This window comes from Antechinus flavipes, chromosome 3, assembly GCF_016432865.1.
Source record: "Antechinus flavipes isolate AdamAnt ecotype Samford, QLD, Australia chromosome 3, AdamAnt_v2, whole genome shotgun sequence".
Taxonomy (NCBI): Eukaryota; Metazoa; Chordata; class Mammalia; order Dasyuromorphia; family Dasyuridae; genus Antechinus; species Antechinus flavipes.
Window position 1 is genome coordinate 506,355,768 of NC_067400.1, and position 24,278 is coordinate 506,380,045.

General features: G+C 36.1%; 1 long non-coding RNA gene across 1 annotated transcript in view; it reads right to left on the bottom strand.

Moving 5' to 3' along the window:
• LOC127554967 (uncharacterized) overlaps window positions 1–24,278 on the bottom strand; it is a 73,991-nt gene that overhangs the window by 39,180 nt on the left and 10,533 nt on the right. The window contains exon 2 of the long non-coding RNA XR_007952116.1: window positions 19,843–19,912. This is a non-coding gene — a long non-coding RNA (uncharacterized LOC127554967). The remainder of the gene's footprint in view (window positions 1–19,842; window positions 19,913–24,278) is intronic.

Consider the following 24,278-nt stretch of genomic DNA (forward strand, 5'->3'; position numbering starts at 1 on the left):
CCTTTAGAAACCTGCTAATCTGATTTGATTTCCTATTTTCTTTGGTGTTTTCATCTCCCTTCCTGAGATGTCAGGGAGGGTGTGACCACCTTCTTTTTATGGTGTTTTCGCTTCTTTTTTGAGCAGTCAGGGAAGGTGTGATCACCTTCTTTTTGGGGTTCTCACCTCCTTGAGAAGTCAGGGAGGTCATGACCACCTATGTTCTAAATCAAAAGAAAGGGGGAGATGTTGGAATCCTTACAAAGTGTTAACTCATTAGAGTTGATAGAGACAATTATTATCTAATTTAGCATGGTTCAGTATGATTGATCTGATCCTACAAGGAGATGTTATGGGCCAGAACTTGAAACAAGGTACTTAGTGGAACTGATAGAAAAAATGTTTGTGTTCACACCTTTAGAGAGCTCACATAAGCAAGAAGCTCTTAGGGCCATAGAGCACTCTGGGACAGACACAGAGCACTCTGGGAGATACAGAAGCCCACAAGCCCACTCTCGGAGGTGGAGTCAAATTCATTCCAACTTTCACCTTGGTGCTGACTAGAGATATTTGGAAGAAGAGAAGCCGAAGCTGGCAGAGGCAAAAGATTAGTGGCAAGAGCTCTTGGAACCAAGTGGAGAGATAGGCCTCTAAGAAAACTAATTGGGCTATTTTAGAAAGAGAAAATAAATGTTTGGATTTTATCAGCTGGCTGTATTTGGAGTGATTATTACTCTAAACTGAAATTAAGGCTGCCTCCAGAAAACCTCCCTGAGAAACCTGCTCTCCTCCAGAGAACCATTATATTTTATTTTATTTTATTTTATTTTAATTTTATTTTATTTAGTAATAACTTTGTATTGACAGAATCCATGCCAGGATAATTTTTACACGACATTATCCCTTGCAATCACTTATGTTTCGTTTTTTTCCCCTCCCTTCTCCCCCCCCACCCAAGATGGCAAGCAGTCCTACATATGTTAAATATGTTGCAGTATATCCTAGATACAATACATATTTGCAGAACCGAACAGTTCTCTCACTGCACAGGGAGAATTGGATTCAGAAGGTAAAAATAACTCGGGAAGAAAATCAAAAATGCAAATAGTTCACATTCATTTCCCAGTATTCCTTCTTTGGGTGTAGCTGTTTCTGTCCATCATTTCTCCAATGAAACTCAGTTAAGTCTCTTTGTCAGAGAAATCCACTTCCATCAGAATACATCCTCATACAATATCGTTGTCGAAGTGTATAATGATCTCCTGGTTCTGCTCATCTCACTTAGCATCAGTCCATGTAGGTCTCTCCAAGCCTCTCTGTATTCATCCTGCTGGTCATTCCTTACAGAGCAATAATATTCCATAACATTCATATACCACAATTTATCCAGCCATTCTCCAATTGATGGGCATCCATTCATTTTCCAGTTTCTAGCCACTACAAACAGGGCTGCTACAAACATTTTGGCACATACAGGTCCCCTTCCCTTTTTTAGTATCTCTTTGGGGTATAAGCCCAATAGAAACACTGCTGGATCAAAGGGTATGCACAGTTTGATAACTTTTTGGGCATAATTCCAGATCGCTCTCCAGAATGGCTGGATTCGTTCACAACTCCACCAACAATGCATCAGTGTCCCCGTTTTCCCGCATCCCCTCCAACATTCATCATTATTTTTTCCTGTCATCTTAGCCAATCTGACAGGTGTGTAGTGATATCTCAGAGTTGTCTTAATTTGCATTTCTCTGATCAAAAGTGATTTGGAACACTCTTTCATGTGAGTGGTAATAGTTTCAATTTCTTCATCTGAAAATTGTCTGTTCATATCCTTTGACCATTTATCAATTGGAGAATGGCTTGATTTTTTATAAATTTGAGTCAGTTCTCTATATATTTTGGAAATGAGGCCTTTATCAGAACCTTTAATTGTAAAGATGTTTTCCCAGTTTGGAGAACCATTATATTTTAAAGAAGAGAACACCACAATCACCAAGTGAAATAATATAGAAGGAGAACTGAAGAGGAATCAGGACAGAACTCTAAGGGATACATAATTAGAGGTTATCATGTGGAGGGGAATCCATGGAAAGTAACAGAGAAGTCAGAACTATAGGAGAACTAAGATAGAGTGTTCCATTAACTTAGAGAAAAAGATGTTAAATTGGGGAGATTAAGATGCAGTGTTAAAGGCTGCAGAGAGGTCGAGAAGAATGAGAAATGAAAAAAAGGCTGTTGGATTTGACAACTGAGACCATTAGTAACTTTGGAGAGAGCAGTTTCATCAGAAAGATAAAGTTAGAAGTCATATTGTAAGAAGGTAAGAAAAGAATTAAAGGAGAGAAAGTAGAGGTACCTACAACTATTGGTTTTTCAAGGAGTTTAGCTACAAAGGGCAGAAAAGTTAAAGAACAACTATCAGCAGGGATTGAAAGATCAAGATTTTTTCAAAATAGGAAAGAAATTTGTAGGCATAGTTGTAGGCAATAAGAAATGAATCAGTAAAAGAGGAGAGTGAAAATAAATAATAATGTGGGGGTGACCAAAAGTGACATGGGGGTGACATGAGATGGAATGCAATTGCTTGAACAGGTAAAAGAGTTAACCTTTGTGAGGAGCGAAGCCACCACATTGTGTGAGACAGGAGTGAAGAAGAAAAAAATATCCATAGGCCCCTAATAATTCAGGAGGTAATAGGAAATGAGGAAAAAGGGAGAAGAGAGAATTCATGTCAAATGACTTCAGTTTTTTATGTAAGTGATAAGGCCAGACTCTCAGGGGAAGGGGAGTTTTGAGAACAGATGAAAAAGTTTAAAAGAGCCATTATGGAAAGTAGAGTACTAAGTTGATAATGGAGGCATATGAGGATTGCCTAGCAGCAGTGAGATCCCAGTTGAAGTGATATTACAAAATTGTATTGAGTTCAGACAGAACAGGTATTTGATTTTCTCCATCCTTATTCAGCAGCATATATGTAAGAAAAAAGGTGATAAATAGCTTGATGATATGGTAAAGAGGCTGTGGATTCAAGAAAGGAGGGAATGTAGAGTTAAATGCATTCACTAAGGAGTTAAGATGGGGAGAAGCGAAAAGAATGGCTAGAGCAGTGAAGATGGCCTGGGAAAAAAATTAATAGGTTAAGAGATTAGCAATTATGGTATGGATAAAGAATAGGGTTTTGTAAGAAAAAGTGAAGGAGAGTTAAAAAGCCAATAGATAATTTTCTCATTGAAATGTATTGGTTACATTTTTATAGCTTCTAAAGGTGTTATCATCCAGAGACTCATGAAGTCAAAATTCTTTCATACTCTGGATAGTGAATCAGAACTAATATACGAGTTGACTAATACGAATTCTTACTAACCTTATGATAGTAATAAAAAGTCCATTTAACAAGCACATTCAACAATGAATATTTATAGTCTTCAAGTCCTAGGGAAGAAGAAGAAAAAATTCAAACAGCACTCTTGGAAGAATAGGATGATTTTTTAACTAGAAATGATTTTTAGAGACCTGGAATGTATCAGTGGATAGTGAATTCCCCAATTCTTCAAGGATTCAAGACAATGAGAGTATGTTGATGCAGAGGGTTTGAGCTGTGCTATGCTCCTCTCCTAAAGAAAGAATTTCTATTTACCTTTTATGTGTTTCTTCATAAACAAATTGTTTCTCCTATTAGAAGGTAAGCTCCTTCATGACAAGGTTAGCTTTGTATTTTCTTTATATCTCTTTCACTTAGCATAGGACCTTGTGTATAATAAATTTTCAATACATGCTATTGATTGATTCTCCAAAGATCTAGGTTCTCATTTTACACAAAGAATCACAAATGAAGGCCCAGGAGAAATGAAGTGACCAGCCCAAGATGATGTAGGGTATTTGTAAACAGGGGCAGGCCATAATTAGAGCTAGTTCTTCTCTTTTCACTATACCGAACTTCCTCTTCCCCTCTGCTCAGTCTGGCCAGTGCAGTCAGGAAGTTGGTAGGTCACAAAAGAGTAGAAGTCAAGTTCCATTCTATTTTTCTTTATGTGCCCAGCTTATCTCTATGTTTAGAACAAGTGGCATTTACATGAATTGAACATCACAATAACAACATTATAGCAGTTCAATATCCAACACAGTTTACTATGAAGAATGGGCCAAGTTAAAATGTTTTGACCTCATCCTGTAGAAGGGGTTCCTTGTGCCATAGACTTTTTCTCAGAATTATGTTATTAAATTCATAAAATGAAATACAAAGACTACGAAAGAAATAAATTATAATGAAATGCAGTTATCTCTCTGTCTCTCCGTCTCCCTCTTTATTTCCTTCTTTGTCTCTGTCTCTCTGTGTGTCTCTCCCTCTCTGTCTCCATCTCTCTATATATACATATACATACACACACACGTATGTGTATGTGTGTGTGTGTGTGTGTGTGTGTGTGTGTATGTATCAATTAGGTCGCACAAAGAGCAAAGGAACACAAAGTCTGAAGTCAGGAAGATTTGCATTCAAATCTCACCCCCAAAACTTTCTATTTTTCCTCAATCATAGAGTGGGAACAATAATAGCACCTACTTCCCAGTGTTATTTTAAGGATTAAATTAGATGATAATTATAAAGCACTTAGTACAGTATCTGGCACATAATAGGTACAATATAAATGCTTATTCCTTTTACATTTATGCACACATATGTGTGTATAATATGTACACATATAGATATATTTGTGTGTAATATGCATTATATATATATACAAGAGCTAATAGAGGCAGGATGTTCTACATCCTCTCAAATCTTTCAGGTTTGACCCAATGCCCTTTAATTATCCTGTAAGACAGGAATTCTTAACCTGGAGCCTGGGAACACATATGTTTACATTTCAGAACATAGGTTTTAACCCAGAGTCTATGAACTTATATGTTTGATATATATGGGGGCCTCTAATCTATACCACCATATTATCTCCATTTTAAAATGTAATATTGTCTATGTTTAATTGTATTTTTATTTCATTATTTCATATTTCATTTTATTTTATTATTTCATTAATATTGTCAATATTAATTCCTATTTCATATGTTTTTGGACCCCCAGGTTAAGAACTCTTGTCTTAAAGGATGACCAAATGAGACTGTGTTAAGTCTTAAAATGCAGTTCCTAAAATCTCCATGCAGAACATCTTGCCTCTCATCTCTGCAGATCTGGAAGCCATTAGCTGTAGTTGACTGATCTCAGTTCCTGAAGGAAGGAGGGAAGGAGGGTGGAACAGCAGTCTCTAAGGTAACCAGCACAGCTTGTAAACATGTTATATGTCCTCACGATTGCTTGCCTGCAGAGAAAGTGCCAAAATGGATTGACTTTGGGAGTCAAAAACTTTAAGACTGAAATCATTTGCATACTGATAGATAAATTGCATATTGAGAATGAGGAAGTCCCAGGAATATACCCTTAAATTTCGGGAGCACTATTCAGCATATTATTTTTGTACTTTCCTCACCCGTATTTAATGTTTGCTTTGTTTTAATATTTTAATACCAGAGTTTGCTACCATGCTAAGAGAGGCAATATGGCATCCTAAATAGAGTGCCAGATTTAGAGCCTGGAACACTAAGGCTCAAATCCTGCCTTTGACATTTCTGACTTTGTGACTATGGGCAAATCACTTATGTTTCTCAGGGGATTAAAATTCTACACAACTCTATAACAAATAGGTTGTGTCTGGTGGAGGGAATTTCCATACTGATCAGATCATGGTTTCTTTATTTATAGATCCTGATCCATATGTCAAGATAAAAATAATAAATTTGTGACCACAGCTAAATTACTTTATTTTATTTTTTGCTGAGGAAATTGGAATTAAGTGACTTGCCCAGGGTCACACAGCTAGGAAATGTCTGAGTGTCTGAGGCCAGATTTGAACTCAAGTCCTCCTGACTTCAGGGCTGGTGCTCTGTGCCACCTAGCTGCCCCTAAATCACTTTATTTCATGGGGCTTCACTTACCTTATCTGTAAAAGAAAAGAATTAGACGTAAATAGCATCAAATTCAAATAAAAATGGAGTCCCCTGATCTGTCTAAAAGATCTCTGTGGACTTCATTGTCTTCGTTTTTAAAATGCAATATTATCTACATTTAGCTGTATTTTTATTTATTTTATTAAATATTTTCTAATTACATTTTAATCTGGTTCTGGCCAGGAGTATTGTGGGTTATATGCAGTTTGCTGGTTGGGTATTTGACCTCTCTGGACCAGAGAATATCTAAGTTCCCTTCATTTCTAATATGTTGAGATCCTTTGACTGTTCATCAGTATTCAGCTGCAGGACAACCCCAAATTGGAAATCCTTTGTCTCTGTGAGATTCTGGAGTTTAATTTGTTAATAGAGATCAGCACTGAATAGTACTAATTGTTAGGTGCTTTGCAACCCAAAAATAAAACTTTGGAAATACACAAAATCGAGGTGGGGGGGGGGAGAGAGAGCCTGTGGAATTTTTACATTTAATCCATTGAGAACTTCTTAGGTGGAAATTTTATCAGTAAAGGTCAATAACTCTTCTGTACCTTAAAATGTGAGAGAGTTGTATAAGGATGCTAAGAAGTTACTTGACTATAATTACAGCTACTATGAATTGAAGACAAAATTTGAATTCAGATCTTCTTCACTTTATGGCCAGCTCTCTTTCCACTATACTACACAGTCTCTCATGTCAAATCATAACCTGCTTCCTCTGATACAACCAATATATACAATAAAAATATAAGAGGGAAGACCCTTAAATAAGATAAACCTAAGAGGTCACATCTCTTTCTCTCTAATCATGAGCCTATCCTAACACCATCAATTTAATGGAGTGTAATGTATTTTTAAATAGTATATTTGTAAGATGACATTTGGTCCTCGAATGAAGCTGAGAGGTGAAGGAGAGTGAATCAGAGTATGGGGGTTGGTCTTTCCTTGTGGGCTAGGGAAGTTTTAGAGCCAAATTAGAATCCTACAGGAAGTTTTCTTGATTGTGGTATATCTCCATGGTAACAAGAAGGGCCAAGGTTAAAAAATAAAACATGATACTAAATGATTGGTGACTATTGAAGGAATAGAAGAGTGGGAAGGTCTGGAAGTCCAGGGCCATTGAAGAAGCCATTTTTGGATACCCCTTCATTGTGAGAGGGCCACAGAGCTTGGCTTGTGTCTGTCTGAATGGACAAATCGACATCTCAAATTTAGAAATAGCCTTACTTGTGTAGAAATTCTATGTGCCCTTCCTCTCCAAGGCAAAGAACCGGACTTCTTATTCACAACAATCCATGGATTGTCTGTAGATGTGTGTGTTCTTTGTATAGGCACCAAAAGCTCCCTGATGCCAAATGTTAGAAACCAAAGTATTTCCAAAAGGCTATTCATTGCTAAAGAACCTGTGTCTTGAATACATTTTGTTCATGCCAACTGAGCAAAAGGGTTAAACTGAAGTTGCAGCAGGAAGTGCCTAGTTTAAAAGTAGGTCACCAATATTTCCCCTAAAATATAACCCAGTTCTTTGTTACAAAACTAAAAAGGCTAGTTCACTAGGAGTCTTCTTTATGTATTTCAGGATAGATGATGAGCCTTTTGGAAATTATAGGGCACCATTACCACCAAGGCTAAACAAGAAATTACTTACTAGTAGAACTTCAAGGTTGGAAGGAGCATCAGTGGAATTATGCCCAAAAAATTATCAAATTGTGCATACCCTTTGATCCAGCAGTGTTTCTATTGGGCTTATATCCCAAAGAAATACTAAAGAAGGGAAAGGGACCTGTATGTGCCAAAATGTTTGTAGCAGCCCTGTTTGTAGTGGCTAGAAACTGGAAAATGAATGGATGCCCATCAATTGGAGAATATTATTGTTCTGTAGGAAATGACCAGCAGGATGAATACAGAGAGGACTGGCGAGACTTACATGAACTGATGCTAAGTGAAATGAGCAGAACCAGGAGATCATTATACACTTCGACAACGATATTGTATGAGGACATATTTTGATGGAAGGGGATTTCTTTGACAAAGAGATCTGAGTTTCAATTGATAAATGACGGACAAAAGCAGCTACACCCAAAGAAAGAACACTGGGAAACGAATGTGAACTATCTGCATTTTTGTTTTTCTTCCCGGTTATTTATACCTTCTGAATCCAATTCTCCCTATGCAACAAGAGAACTGTTCGGTTCTGCAAACATATATTGTATCTAGGATATACTGCAACATATCCAACATATAAAGGCCTGCTTGCCATCTAGGGGAGGGGGTGGAGGGAGGGAGGGAAAAAAAAATTGGAACAGAAACGAGTGTCAATATAAAGTAATTATTAAATAAAAATTAAAAAAAAAAAAAAAGGAAGGAGCATCAGGAGCCATCCAGTATTCCCTATATCTTTAAAAAATTCTTTTTCTTATCTTAGCCAACAAGTGATTAACCTGATTCTATTTGAAGATCTCCAAGAAGGTGAAACCTAGCATCAGTGTACATAGTTCATCCCATTTTGCACAGTTCTATTTGATAAGAAAGTTTTTTCTCCTTGACATTAAACTGAAATTTGGCTCTTGATTTCTAGTTTTAAGTTTCATATAACTGAGAATGTAAACATATAAATGATTCACAATCAAGTAGGTCTTTGAAATGACACGGGAAATATAACCAGAAAGATAATGGCAGCTACTAAATCTTAGGGATAGACCAACCCCCCCAGAGGCCAATTTGTCTATTCTTCTGAGCTTTGGAAAAATACTAAACCTTCCTAGACGGATACTAGTCATACTTGTTTCTGAAGACCTTACAGAAAAAGATTTTATAATCAACCTCATTAACTCCTAAGAAATTACAATCCTTATTCTCAAGAAACATGTCCTTGATGTCTAAGCTAAAAACATAAAGACTGACTTCAAATTGCTCATTAAACTTTTCTTTTTGGGGACAAATAGTACATATAGTTATGTTTCCCTTTTTCCTTTAGGAAATGCATGGAGAAAATGTGACTTTTTCATCTGAAAAAGACCCAGGGATTTTAGTGGAATGCACACTTAACATGACTCAAAAGTGCAATATCTATAGTGACATAACAGCAGGGGATGTGACAGAAGAATGCATTGAGAAGTAGATAGTGTCCAAGACTAGGAAGTTGATACATCCTGATTTAGTCAGCCCACATCTTGAGTACTGTGTTCAGTTGAGGAGATATTTTAGGAAGAATATTAATGAGTTGAGAGGCAAGAATCGAGTAACGAACAGAGAATCAAGCCAATCTTTGATACATAGTGACTATGTGGTACAATGGATAGAGCACCAGCCCTGGAGTCATCATCTTTAGGATTTCAAATTTCAAAGTTAGGATTTCTAACTGTGTGACCCTGGAAAATCACTTAACCATGTTTTCCTCAGTTTCTTTATCTGTAAAATAAGCTAGAGGTGGAAATGTCAAACCACTCCACCATCTTTGCCAAGAAAATCCCAAATGGGATACGAAGATTTGGATGTGACTGAAATGACTCAACCACAACATTGGGCAAGTATTCTAGGCTGCTCTCTAAGACTTTCTAATAGTTTTCATTATTGAGAATGTGCTCATCAGCATCGGCAGAGAGAGATTTCTCAATTGAGAGTTCTTCTGTGAATGAGATCACAAGTCCAATTCTTATCTTTATCCCAACTGATATACTATGAAGAGTCAAAATGGTATGAAAGACAAAGTACTGAACCTGAAGTGAGATAGATTTGAGTTTAGTCCCACTTCTGACACTTTCTAATAATGGAAAAGTTTCATCCTCTTTTATTTTTTTTAATTAATTAATTAATTTTTAAATAATTATAACTTTTTATTGACAGAACTCATGCCTGGGTAATTTTTTACATTATCCCTTGCACTCACTTCTGTTCCGATTTTTTGCCCTCCCTCCCTCCACCCCCTCCCCCAGATAGCAAGCAGTCCTATACATGTTAAATATGTCACAATATAGATACAATATATGTATGCAGAACCAAACAATTCTCTTGTTGCACAGGAAGAATTGGATTCATAAGGTAGAAATAACCCGGGAAGAAAAACAAAAATGCAAACAGTTTACATTCATTTCCCAGTGTTCTTTCTTTGGGTGTAGCTGCTTCTGTCCATCATTGATCTATTGAAACTGAGTTAGATCTTCTCATTGTCGAAGAAATTCATTTCCATCAGAAAACATCCTCACACAGTATAGTTGTTGAAGTATGTAATGATCTCTTGGTTCTGCTCATTTCACTTAGCATCAGTTCCTGTAAGTCTCTCCAAGCTTCTCTGTATTCATCCTGCTGGTCATTTTTTACAGAACAATAATATTCTATAACATTCATATGCCACAATTATTCAGCCAATCTCCAGCTGATGGGCATCCATTCATTTTCCAATTTTTAACCACTACAAACAGGGCTGCGACAGATATTCTTGTACATATAGGTCTCTTTCCCTTCTTTAGTATCTCTTTGGGGTATAAGCCCAGTAGTACTACTGCTGGATCAAAGTGTATGCGGTTTGATAACTTTTGGGGCATAATTCCAGGTTTCAGCCTCTTTTAGAGTTAGACAACATCACCCAGTCACAAGTAGACATTTGAGTTGGTGGAGGGAATCCCCATATGATGATAAAGTCACTCCTTAATCAAGAAGCATTTGTTAAACACCTACTGTCTTTCTAGGCATTGGTACTGGATCTTGGGGACAGAAAGACAAGAGAACAATCCCTGAAATCCATGTAATGTTTGAGTATTGGCAAGCTAGAATATCCCCAGAAAATGACTGAGGTGGCAGAAATTCTTAAAATCATGTCATATTAGGACAAATTCAAAGTACTGAGTATGTTTAGACTAGATAAAAGTTGATCAACTTTGATCACAAATCAAGACAGGATTATTATTGTTTGGTCATTTCAATTGTGCCCAATTCTTTATGACCTCATTTGGAATTTTCTTGGCAAAGATACTGGAGTGGTTTGCCATTTCCTTCTCCAGTTCATTTTAAAGATGAGAAAACTGAGGCAGGGTGAAGTAACTTTGCCCAAGATGACATAGCTAGTAAATGTCTTGAGACCAAATTTGAATTTAGAAAAATGAGTTTTCCTGACTTTCCTGCCCAGTACTTTATCTAGTATACCACCCAGACCAGACATGATAATTGTCCCCACACATTTGAAAGGTTGTGAAATGAAAAGGCTGGATTTTTTCCTATTCCCATGGAGTGCAAAATTATGAGTAATGGTTAGAAATGGTAAATTTAAATTTGATGTCCATTTGCTAACTTATAGAACTGTTCAAAATGGAATAGACTGATATAAGAAATAATAGGTTACTCCTCTGTGGAGATTTTCAGAGGATGGACAACCCCTTGTTAGCATTGTTTTAGATTAGATTCTTAAATGGAAATGGGTTGACCCAATTTGATTCTAAGGTTCCTTTCAATTCAAAAGTTCGATGATTCTGTGGCAGATTTGTTTCCATTTAATTTTCCTCTGAATAATCCTATTCTCCTCTCCAGTCCATTTCCTCTTTGAAAGAAACAGTGTGTTACAGTGGATAGTAGAGTGTTGACTATGAAGCCAGAAAAATCAAGGCAATTATCTCTGATGCATGTTTTCTGTGAGATCCTCCAACTCACATAAACTTCTCAATGTATTAGACCAGAGGTGTCAAAACACAGCACTCCCCAATATGGCTTGAGTAGCATTAAAATATAATTGGGAAATATTTTTAAAAATAAATAGCAATACAGTGAAATGTAGATATTACATTTTCAATATGTCAATATATATAGCCTGCAAGTAACCTTATATACAACTTAGTGATCACCATTTCTATTTGAGGCTGACATCATTACAAAGTCTAGGCAACTTTCTAAATTGCAGAGGTATCAATTTGCCTTCTAAGAAGCGATTAATTCACTTGGGAATTTCCAGTGGCAATGGAATAACAGGAACAGGGTCCTATTGCTATTCTCAAGTTCCAATTTAGCTATATAGCCTGAACATTACAATAAAGCATATTCCCTACACTTATAACTTGGAACATAGTAAGTACTCAATAAATGTTTGTGACTGACTGATGAAGCACTCATCTGTTGATATACTCTAATCCCTAAACATTAAGAAGACTCCAACAGATGTTGAAGTGTGTATTTGAGAATAGACTAAGGGATATGCTGTGACCTACAGGTGCCAAAAGTAACCTGCTCTTTGGCTAGATTTAAGCTTAAATATCTAGTTCCCAAAGGGGATTAAATCATTCAGGAAGATCTTGGAAGTAAATATAAATAAGAATGATCCATCTTCCACCCCCAAATTCCCCAGAGCACCTTAGAAACTACAAAGTGGGACATAAGTAATTTGGTTACTCCAAATATATCATATCCCAGAGAGCAACTGTACTTGTATCCAAGTACCTAGTAGGTATTCAATAAAATCATGCTGATTCATTGATTGATCTCTCAGTCCAGAGCCATAGCTGTATGGTCAAATAGGACCTTCAGAACTGAAGAAAAGGGACAGAGTGAGGAAGAGGAGAAAGTCAATGCATCATCATCATAACTATAAACTATATGATACAAAGATGAGCCACTAAGCATCTGGCCAACCTATGATATTAATCTCCTGATAAATCTAGCACTTCGTTCTTTATAATGCAATCTATTCCTTGGATTATATTAGCATTTACATTGGGATACAAATTGATCCCAATATTATTATTTTCTCAATATTGTATTTCTTTGGGGCCATGAAAAGGAAGTGAAAAAAAAAAGTGATATAAGGTAGGTTTCCTACTTTGTATAAAGATATATGGGCTTTCTCTATATTATTTAGCTGACTCAACATGCCAGTAAATAATTACCTGACACAAAGATAGGCATATAATTTCCATGGGATTCTTATGTAATCTGGTCAGACAAAAGCTGACTGGTACAATCCATTTCTCCTGATACCATGATTATTCCTGTATATGGAAATTTTTTACCTCTCAGAAATTATGGGTCATATTCAAATTGTATGTAATTCTAGACCCTAGTCTCTCCCCCAACTTTCCCCTACAGAATTACATTGGATGAATGTCTTGACCATACCTCATTTTTAAGAAAATTTTTAAACATCAAATTAAGCTCCACCCCAGAGGAATTAAGAAACTATCCTTCCTCAAAGGAATGGGTGGAGTGAATTTTCCCAACATTTTTGACATTTTTTCCAAGTCAGGAAAAGCTTTGGATGGAGGCTGGGACAGGAGATTATCTCTTTTGGAAATAACATATAGAGACAGGGAAAGACTTTTGCCAATTGTCTAAATATTTTGTCCATGAAGTCTCTTCACAACTTGTGATATTTCTGTGATTTCTAACAACTATAAAAAGTTTTCACAGAATCCTAGTATTGAAGCAAAAAGCATTTTAGAGGTCATACAGTCCAGCTTTTTCCTGAAGCATGACTTTTCTCCATAGCATCCCTTAAAAATACTTACCCAGTCTATACTTGAATATCTCCAGTGATGAGAAGTTCAGTACTATTAGAGGCAACCATTCTTAGATAAAATTTATGTAAATAATTTTGCAAATGTTAAAGTACTTTGCAAATGCCAGACCAAATGTTACATTTTTCCTTATATGGAATCAATATTTGCCTCTTTCCTGCCTTCTTACTGACTTCAAGCAAGATTGTATCTAAATCAACATAACTTGGTTTTAGCACATTTCTAAGTGTTGGTCAGACATATCACTCCTGGCACTTAGTGGTACTCAATCACAGATCCCTAAATAATCTAAATTTTGCTGAGGTAAATTCAGTGGTGGATGAACAGTTTGACATGGGAGAGAAAGGGAGGTGTGACCAGGGAGAGAAAAGCAGAGAGTATGGTTCACAGAACAAGTGGCATACAAGACTAAAGGACAATCTCACAGTGGGTTGAGGAGGTAGAGCATTCCATCCCCAGGATCACACAAAGCAAGGCATTCTACTAACCACCTCAGAGAGAAAATGGATACCCTGAGCCATCTCAGAGTTTAATCTTATGGTAGCTTTGGGATGAAAATGGGATGAAGTGAGACATTGCTAATTAATTTAACAGTTAACAAAAAGGAAATTTATTCAGCCTTAGCAAAGAGAGTGAGTACTTATTGTAGGGAAGGACCCAAGTCTTTATCTCCTAAACTAATTAAACAGTGAGAACAGTTTCAATACTTTTAAAGGAAAAATTAATCTAATTTTCATGGGAGCGGGAAGGAAGACTAAAATATTATTCCCACCATATCCCTTCATGAGTTAGTACCTTAGGACAAAGATTCCTCTACCTCATTAAAGCTCTGTTAATTTAGGAAAATAATATTCATTAAGAACTTTCTGTGGCAGCTAGAGGAGTAATGGGTATAGTACCAGGTCTTGAATCAGGAAGATCTGAGTTCAAATGTATTCTCAGACACTCTCCCAACTGTGTGACTCTAGGCAAATCATTTAACCCTATTTGCCTCCATTTCCCAATCTATAAAATGAATTGGAGAAAGAAATGGCAAATTACTGCATTATTTCTGCCAAGAAAACACCAAATAGGGTCACAAAGCATCAGACATGATTGGATAAAAACAACAGCACTGTTGTGATCAAAGCAATGCATTGGCTACAAGATAATCACAGAGAAAAAGACATAAGACCACAGGAAAAAACCATAGGAAAAAAACAACATACTCATAAAATTGGAAGGAAACTTAAAGAACATTTTAGACTAACTCTCATATTTTATAGAGGAGGAAACTTGCCCAAGAGTACACATGTGGTAAGTGACTTCATTAGAATTTAAACACAGGTCTTCTACCTCCAAATCTGGTGCTCTTTCCACTAAGCTATCCTGAGCTCTTCTAAAAGAGTGTACAAGGTAATGAAATTTATCAGACACACACATAAGTTGAGTATTGGTGGTACAGCAGACAATGTTGACCTTGGTGTCAGGAAGACTAGAGTTTCAATCTTTCTACAAACACTTTCTAGTTTTCTGACCTGTCAAATAACCTATAATCTGTTGTCTTTTCTGCAAATTGGGGCTAATAATAGCACCTATCTGAGAATAAAATGAGATGATATATGTAAAGCACTTTGTAACTCTTAAAGCAAAATCAATATTAGCAATTATTTTTATTATTGTTACTGTTGTTATTAGATATACACTAAGGTATGGGATCCTAACTATATGTATAGTGATGTGACTATCAAGAAAGAATGATGAGTTTCCCGATGATGAGATTCCTGGAGGCATCATATGGTCAAGTGTAAAGGAAGGTAACAAAGTAGAAAATTCACCACATTGAACACTGGCTCACCAAGCAATTTTCTAGTCATCTTCAAACTATGCTACTATGGGCATCCTTCTTACTCAATTTCCACAAATGTTCAATTTTGACTCTGAAACAGTAATCACATATATACTACCAAAACATCCTCCCCAATATCTTCTTCCCTCCACTTATACTAGAATATAAACTCCTTGAGGGCAACTACTATCTTGCTTGCTAGTATTTGCATCTTCAGAAGATAAAAAATATGCACATGTCATTCAATAAATGATTTTTCATCCATGCATTCAACCATTCATCCATTCATTAAAGTATCCATCTGTTCATCTTATATATTCCTTGATCATATTCATCTCTTATGCTTAGAAAACAGAGAGAATTTCAGAGCATATTTACTTATCTCCTGAGAACTTAAAGGCATGAACAAACAGAAGCTTATGCTATATCCAAGAATAAGCCTGGGACAAAAATTGGCACAAGTCTTCCTTAGACCTTAACAAATCTATTTTCTATAGAGCAGAATTTGATGTAAGGTGCATAAATCTTAGACCTAATTTGAGTGGATTTACCTAATGATAATAGTTGATACCTTAAAGTTGGGAAAATGCCATATATCTGTGTGTTGTGTGTGTATATGTATGTAATATGTGTGTTTGTGTGTGTGTGTGTATGTGTAAAAAATTTGATCCTCATGACAACCCTGTGGTAGATAGAATGCTGTACTTGGGCTCAGAAGATTTGGATTCACTGACTCAGACATCTACTACATATATAGATAGCAGCATGAATGAATTGAATAATTTCTCTGGGCTTCAGTTTCCTATGGATGACAAGGTAATACTGAGATGGATGGAATCTGGAATTCTCCTTATTCATCCCAATTTGACTCTTACCCAGCCACTGGCATCCTGCTTGCCACTGTTGGGATGCAATGGTTCAGACAAACAAATAAAAGAATGTCTTGCCTCATCAAGTCTCTCCAATGTCAACTTCAATTCTCATTGTGAGACATCTGCCAAGATTTCCCAATCAGCCATCGGAAAATTGGCTTCACATTGAACATGCAAATCCAGCTGGAAGCATGATTGCTCATTGCCTTCAGGAAGAAAAAGGAAATTATTGCTCTAGTCTGTCTGTGCTACAGATCCCCAAGGTTAAATAGGGAAAAGTAAAGTCATTTGAAAAAAATTCAATTCAAGTTTGAAAAATCCAATTTTTCTACAAATTGTCATTAGCATTAAGCCATTAGAACAGAAATACACTAATTCATAAATGATTATGCATAGAAAAATTTCCATGATAAGGATATTGAGTATGTGTGTATATTATATATTTATGTATGCACGTGATGGGAGCTAAGACCCCCAGGTTTTTGGTAGCAAATAATAGCATCAGGAGAGAGCTTGAATTACTATAAACAATCTGGAAGCCCAAAATAGCAGCATAATAAAATCTTTGACCCTTGATTTGGAGGATATCTAAGCCAATAAATTCTTTTGAGATGACTCACAACACCATCCCAAACCTCAATATATTTGGGGGGTCTCAATCTGTACTCCGTATTTTTGGTAGGTAACCTTGTCATATTCATGGCCATGAGAAGAGTCTGACTACACTCCATAACTTCAACAGAGACACACAGAATAACATGAATAGGTTGTTGCTTATTATCCCTATAGAATTTCACAGAACAGTTTGTGTGAAATATAGATTTGATTAGAAAAAAAGAAATGAATTGGTTGTGTAATATAAACTAGGCATAAAAATGATGATGGTAAATGTTAAAAAATTGAATTGGAGTTGTGAGGGCCACATTGGACATTCATGATTTTATCATTTGAATGGATGAATCACTTCAAGTCTCTTAAATTCTAGGTGTAATTAAGTGGTGCAGTAGATAAAATGCTGAAGCTGAGGTCAAGAAATTCAAGTTCTCTTGTTACTTCAAGTACTAATCCCAGAAGTACAATGGATTGGAAACAGAGGAACTTGAATCTGAATCCTTCTCCAGCACTTAATAGTATTGTGACTCTGGGAAAATTATTTAAACACTTCATGCCTTGGTTTCCTTATCAATAAAATGAAGATGATAATAGTACCTATTTCCCAGGGATTTTGTGACAATCAAACAAGATAATATTTGTACAATGTTTTGTAAATTTTAAAAGATGACATAAATGTTAGCTATTATTGTTTTTAAAGTCTCAGGTACTTAGTATCTACATTGTTTGTCTTTTCTCTTGGAAGAGGATCATAACATTAAGGAGGTAATACCATGACATGAAAATGAATTGGATTTGAGTGAGGGAGGGCTGTGTAGCCCTCACTTTCTTCTCAAAGGCCATTTGGATCCAGTGGTCAGATATAAATCAGCATGACTAGAGATGGTCCTGGATGCTGTGGAAGACCTTGGACTTTTTAAGCTAAAGTCTTTAACATTTTGATTGAGGCAATGAATGGCCTCTTTTACCTAATCAGGAAACAGACACACAGAGAGAGACAGAATGAATCTGGAAAGGGAAGACCCTTAAGGATTCTGGTCAAATGGAAACAATTGCTATTTACATTCACTCTGAGTTGATCAGGGACTACACAATGACCAAATGTGGCTTAGTATGGGACTGGACTAATCACTCAATCCCTTTCAATTGCAATTTTTTGATCTCAAAAATTTTAGGATAATAATAGTACTGCTCTTATGGAATTGATATGGTCAATTAGTATCAAAGAGATATGTTCTGTAAGCTTTAAGATTGTTGTTATTATCATTATTATTATTACTATAAATAACTTGTGTGATCCACTGGTAGGAATGGAACATCAAGAGATGTAGGGAAAGATTCTCAGCCTATTGGGCAGATCTCCTTTGTCAGCTTTATGAAAAGACATAGACAAGAAACACATAGGATTAAAAGTTTTGGAATGAATAGCTAATGTAGAAATGGTTTCTGCATATCCTACATATTTCTTTTGTAGAATAAATACCATATTTCTTGCCTTACAATAGATGGGGGAAGAGTAAAAAGAGGAAGAGAATTTGAAACCAAAGATAGAAATAATGTTTTCATTTTTTTAAAAGAAAAAGGCATAGATTGAACAATTTGTTCCATTAGAGGGGATACTTTTATTGAAGAGATTCCAGAACCAATGAAAATATTGAAGTACTCATACTTGATTGATTTTTTTATGCATAGAAAAAATGTTTCTCATTCACTCAAATGATATTAAGAAATTATGAGTGGACTGAGGTTCAAGTAGGGCTATCTATAAAGAGAGTCATTCTAAAGAAAAAGTTTAATTCACTTAATGTGGTTGAGAATCACCTCAGAGTTTCCCATTATTTTTCTTATTAGAACATGGCATGACTCTTACCACTTTTGACTTACATAATTCAACAAAATCCAATGACAAAAGTCATTTCCTATTACAGTTTCAATTATTCCACTTATAGAAGGAAGTAGTAATTTTTCTCATTGAAGTAAACCAAAGTGTTTGTTTTAGCCAAGTTTAGAAAAATAACTTTCAAGTCAGCAAGTATACTTGTGGGGATTCTGGGAAATTATAGTGACTGGATAAAGAAATATCTTTCTCCTGAGATTTTTTGAAAGCTGATGCCTTTTGTTTTTGAATAGATTATTTACAGATTGCCTCACAATCCCTTCCTTCCCTGCTTTTCTCTCCTCCAAAAGGTCCTCCCTTGTATATAGTGAGTGTGCAGTACCCCCTCCCAAAGTACCTTACTCATCCACTGAAGCAAAGAAGTGCTTACTCTCCTGGTCATCATAATTACTTAGTATTGGGCTTTATTTTAACCTTATTTTCATTTACATTATCATTTACCTAGTCATTTTGTGTATTCTCCCGAGTTCTTTTTTTCTTTCACTTGGGTTTTTGCTTTGTTTTGTTTTTAATGGGATACACAATTGTCTCTATGAAGGGGTTTATTGGTGGGCTCACTTGATTACGGACAAAATGGCAGATCTAATCCCTCATCCTCCTAACTGGCCGGAGCCCTATTAGTTTTCTTTCTATTTGGAAGGGATTGCATTGTAACAATTCAGAAGGGATTTTGATTGGTTGCCGCCAAAGCAATGAGGGCATCAGAGGAAGTCGAGAAACCAGGAAAAGAAGGAGGTCAGTGAAAAAAGAGGGCTTGTCTCTGGAAATTTGGTTTGACAGCTGGCAGTGAAACTCCCTGCTACAAAGAGAGTCAGGACAGCAGACTCTGCTTTTTGTTAGGGAATCACTGCCAAGATTTGTCAAAACAAGCCACACATAACAACATGGTGCCAAATGGGCAGGAGTGAGGCGTTCCTATGGAGAAATGCTTTAGTCCATGTGCGCCTCACATCTAAGCAATTGCAGATGTCTGATAGCTGAGGAAAGAAACGCTGGGGCTATCACACAAATTAACACCCTCTGACTTTTCTTTTGGCTCTCATATTTTCTGTAATGCAGACCCAGACCACCCCTATGCCCATTCACTAGGCAGATTTTCTGGGGGCTCAGCCTCTTTCTCCATTAACCATATCTGGGGAAATTAGACAGAAAACCAGATGTTACCATTGGGTGCAGGGACTGAGAGGCAACAGGAGCGATACCCAAGTATGAACTTTAGAGATTCCACCAGTACCTGAGAAGAAGAAAAATGTTAAGTCAATGTTCAATCCTAAAATTAGTGCTGGGATACAATTGTTAAGCCAGTCAATTTCCTACATAGAGTGGGAGAGTGGGCTATGATTGTCCAGGTAAGACTTTAACTTCTTAGGATGGTCCTACTATAGAACTTTCAGATTTTTTTTTTTTTTTTTTTTTTTTACATCTGCAGTGTTTGTTCTCTGTGACCTCTGGGAGAAAACAGTAAAGAGCTCATGTAGCATGTCTGTGTTTGAGTGCCTGTGTGTGGCCTAGGGGCAAATTCTGTGCTATCTGGTAGCCCACACACAGAGGACATCAATGAGAAAATCTGAGTAATGGGGTCATGTCTTATAGATTTGGGCTAGAGTCCAATCACCCATAACTGACTTCAGGCCTCTTTCTCTCCAAAAGTGGAAACACTTTTGTGGGCATTTTTAATGTGACAAATATACCAAACTTCATGTACTCTTCTCCTTGCAAAGCTCATCTTGGAAGGAGTAGCATAGGAGTTGAATAGCTAAGAAGAAGTCAATTTAAGTGACCAAATATTTATCCAGTACCTATTATGTGAAAGCCAGAGTGTTAAATGCTAACATTACAAAGAAGGCAATCCACCCCTCAAAAAAAAAAAAACAACAAAACACTTAAATTTTAAAGAACTCATAATCTCATGTGGGAAAGAACCTGAAAACAAATATGTACAAATAATATATATATATATATATATTGAGGAAAATTAGAAAAGTTGAAAGCATTCACTGAAAATATTGTGTCTCAGCCTCTGTACATGATCATGAAAATCTTACCTTTTCTACCTATACCATCGACCCACCCTTACCCTAACTTTTTGTCAATTTTCAACCAATGGAATGAAAAAGCATCCATTTTTTGGCCAATCTTAAACCCTAACTTTTTGTCAATTTTCAACCAATGGAATGAAAAAGCATCCATTTTTTGGCCAATCTTAAAGACCTAGCCCAACATCTTTGGAATTAATTGGGCATGACTTACTTTTGAAATTGGGAAACTACATGAGTGTACCACTAATGGAAGAGAGATATGCCTTGATAGTGAACTATTACTATATTAAGGTTGAGCTACTGAGAATTTATCAACAGATGCTAGGCCATTAGTGGACTATGTTAGTGAGTTTCATTATCCATTGGTCCATTTGCACTATAAGGAAGCCAAACTGATTAAGATTTTCAAGAGACGATAAAACAGTGATTTTAAGGATCAAAAACTAGGGCTCAGAGGATGCCATGATTTGCCACAGCAGTAGCAAACATTATGGAGTTGATGGTATAGCTTAGGAACAAGTTGGAAGAATGGAAGAGGTATTAGAGTTTTACTAGAGATATCTGAAGGAATTTAGAGGATGAGTAAGAGAATGTGGATCTAATGAAAATGGGCAATCAGAGACTTCCTCACTCACTTGGGGTTGTAAAAAAAAAATCCAGGTAAAGATTTCATTTTTAGATATGTGAAGGCAGTCCCTCAACAGTACCATAGGAGGTGTCCAAAAGTAGATTTAATTGGTACAAGAACACGGAACCAAAACTGTTTATGAATGAAGCACGTATTTTTGGCAAGAATTTCTTGGGCACAGAGCCCAAAGAAATTGGAAAGGAATTTAAAAGAAAAGAAGCCTTTTAGTAGAGAAATTTGGGGATCCCAAGTAGAGGGCAGACAGTTGTAGGCAAAGTAGGTTGAGATAGATTCTGGCATATCAGAGAGCTACAGTGCTAGGAGCTTCATAAGAAAATAGAGAGTGTCCTTTTGGACACCTACCTATATGGCGACTAGGGAAGGTGGGTACATGGATGGAGGTGAGTTGATGTAGTATGAAACCCTTCTGCTCAACTATCAAGGCAGGGGATTGTAGAAGAATAAAGTGTTTGAAGGAGGATAACTAATATGATGACTAGGTGACATTTGAACTATCTTGATTATTACGAAACAGCCACCATATTCAGTGGACATAGTTTTCCCATGCAATAACAATCTCAGTCAGAGTCAGGCACAATAGAGCTGCCAGAAGCAATTAAGGGCCAGGAGATCCAAAGTTTTTGGATTACCAGAATTTTCACAATATGTTTGCCAAAGAGAGACCAGTTCAGTAGTCATCCCATAGGAATTATAATTGCCCAGTTTAAGATGCTTCTAGGAATATTACTGTCCCATGAGCAGATTTATGACTTAAAAGTACAATAAAAGTGAACTTTGTATATACATAGAGAGATTACATATATGTCTATGTATACATACATGTATATACATTTCTGTGTGTCTTTCTTTGTCTCTATCTCTGTGTGTGTGTGTGTGTGTGTGTGTGTGTGTGTGCGCGCGCTTTTGAAATGTGAATAAGTGATTTATTAGACCATCTCAATTGCTGACAAGAATGCTTTCATGATGTGGCCTTAAGAAAGCAAGGTGAAATATGGTCCTGTAGTAACTACAGGACTCCAACTGAAATAGAAGCTTCTTAAGAGCATTATGAAACATTTATTTTGAGCAAAGCTCTGTGTTACATAATGGAAATATGAAGACAACAGTGAAATAATTCCTGCCTTCAAGGAACTTACATTCTACAGGGGAATGCAGCATATATATAAATAAATAAACACAATAAGGAATCCAAAGTAATTTCAAAAAGATTAAAATTCAACCAGAAGAAAATGGGAAATTTGGAAAAGTTTCATGTAGGAGATAACACTTTAGCTATGTGGTAACAGAAACTAGGAATGTTAAAAGTTAGAGATGAAAAGATAATTCATTCAAAGCAAACACTTGTGCAAAAGAATGGATGGGAGATGGGATGCTGTGTGTAACAGTCAGTAGAACAGCTTTCCTTGAACACAGAGAGTGAGAAAGGCACAAATATGAAATAAATCTGGGAATATATCTAGAAGTCAGATTGTGGAGGGCTTTAAATCAATTGAAATCATTTGGGATACCATAAATCTTAAATACATAAAGTCGTAAGAGATGCCATAAATTTTGGATTGGTTAATGACCCAGAAACATTTCAGCATGCAATTAATGATGTTCTCATTGACTTTTTGAAACAATTTGTCATCGTTACCATTTGTGATATTTTCCTCTATATCAAGACAAATAAGGGAAGAACTAGTCAAGTTGTAGCACCAAAATCTGTGTCCTAAATTGGGCAAATTCACTTTTAAAATTAGGTTGGGTGACTTTTTGGAGATTTATTTCAGGACCAAATAGATTATATCCAGAGACCACACAGACCTGGGAGTTACCCTCTCAATCAAACATTCTTATGCAAGAGTCCAAGGAATGACTAGATTTCAAAGGGTCTGTGAATTTGAATGAGAATGAAATTACATATTAATTTTCGCTAACTTCTAACATAAATTTGCTATTTTTTTCAATTATTAAAACAAAATTCTGAGAACAGGTCCACAGATTTTCCCTGAATGATAAAGGGATGCATGACACAAGAAAACTTAAGAACCTCTGGTCTTTCCTATTCTCAGCAGTACAATGATGCATGACTACTGTGAAGGACTTATGATGAAAAACCCTATCCATATCCAGAGAAGGAACTGATTGTGTCTGAATACAAATTGAAGCATTCTTTCTCTCTTTTTTTAACTTTATTGTTTTTGAGAGCTTTTATTTTCATAAGGGTGGGAAATCTGTTTTCTCTCACAACATGACTTTTATGAAAATGTTTTGCATAACTTCACATGTGGTTTCTTAACTGTGGACAGGAAACTTTAAAAACAAATGTAAAAAAAATTTTAAGTGTAACGGGGGGGGGAGGGGGAGGGATATTAAATAAATAAATCCCCCCCCAAAAAAAGAACCCCTAGTCTATAGTCAGTCAAATATTGTCAAATATTGTGATGAAATGTTCTCAAAGATTCCATTTTCTAAAATTCTAGAGCATGTTATTAAATAGATCATTAAGGAGTGTATAAAGAAAGCAGCAGAAATCACAAAAAAGCAATTTATTTTCATCAAGAATATGTCATGCTAAACTAATCTTGTTTCCTTTTTAGATTGAGGAAATTCTGTTATCTAGATTTTAGTAAAGTGTTGGACAAAGTGTCTCACGTTATCCCTGTGAAAGAGCTGGAGAAATCTAATCTAGAGAGACTTATATGAATTTGATCCTGGTTGAGTAACTATAATTGAAGAGTTGTCATTAATAATTTTATGTCAACTTTTATATTATCCAATAATCTTGTAGTTATCAATAGAATATGGAAGTTCTTTTCTGTTCCTTGACATCTGAAACCAGAAGAACTCAAATATTCCCTTGCCACAATGTACATTTCATAATTTTCTGGAATTTAGATCTGGGAAGGACATTAAAGAATACATAGTCC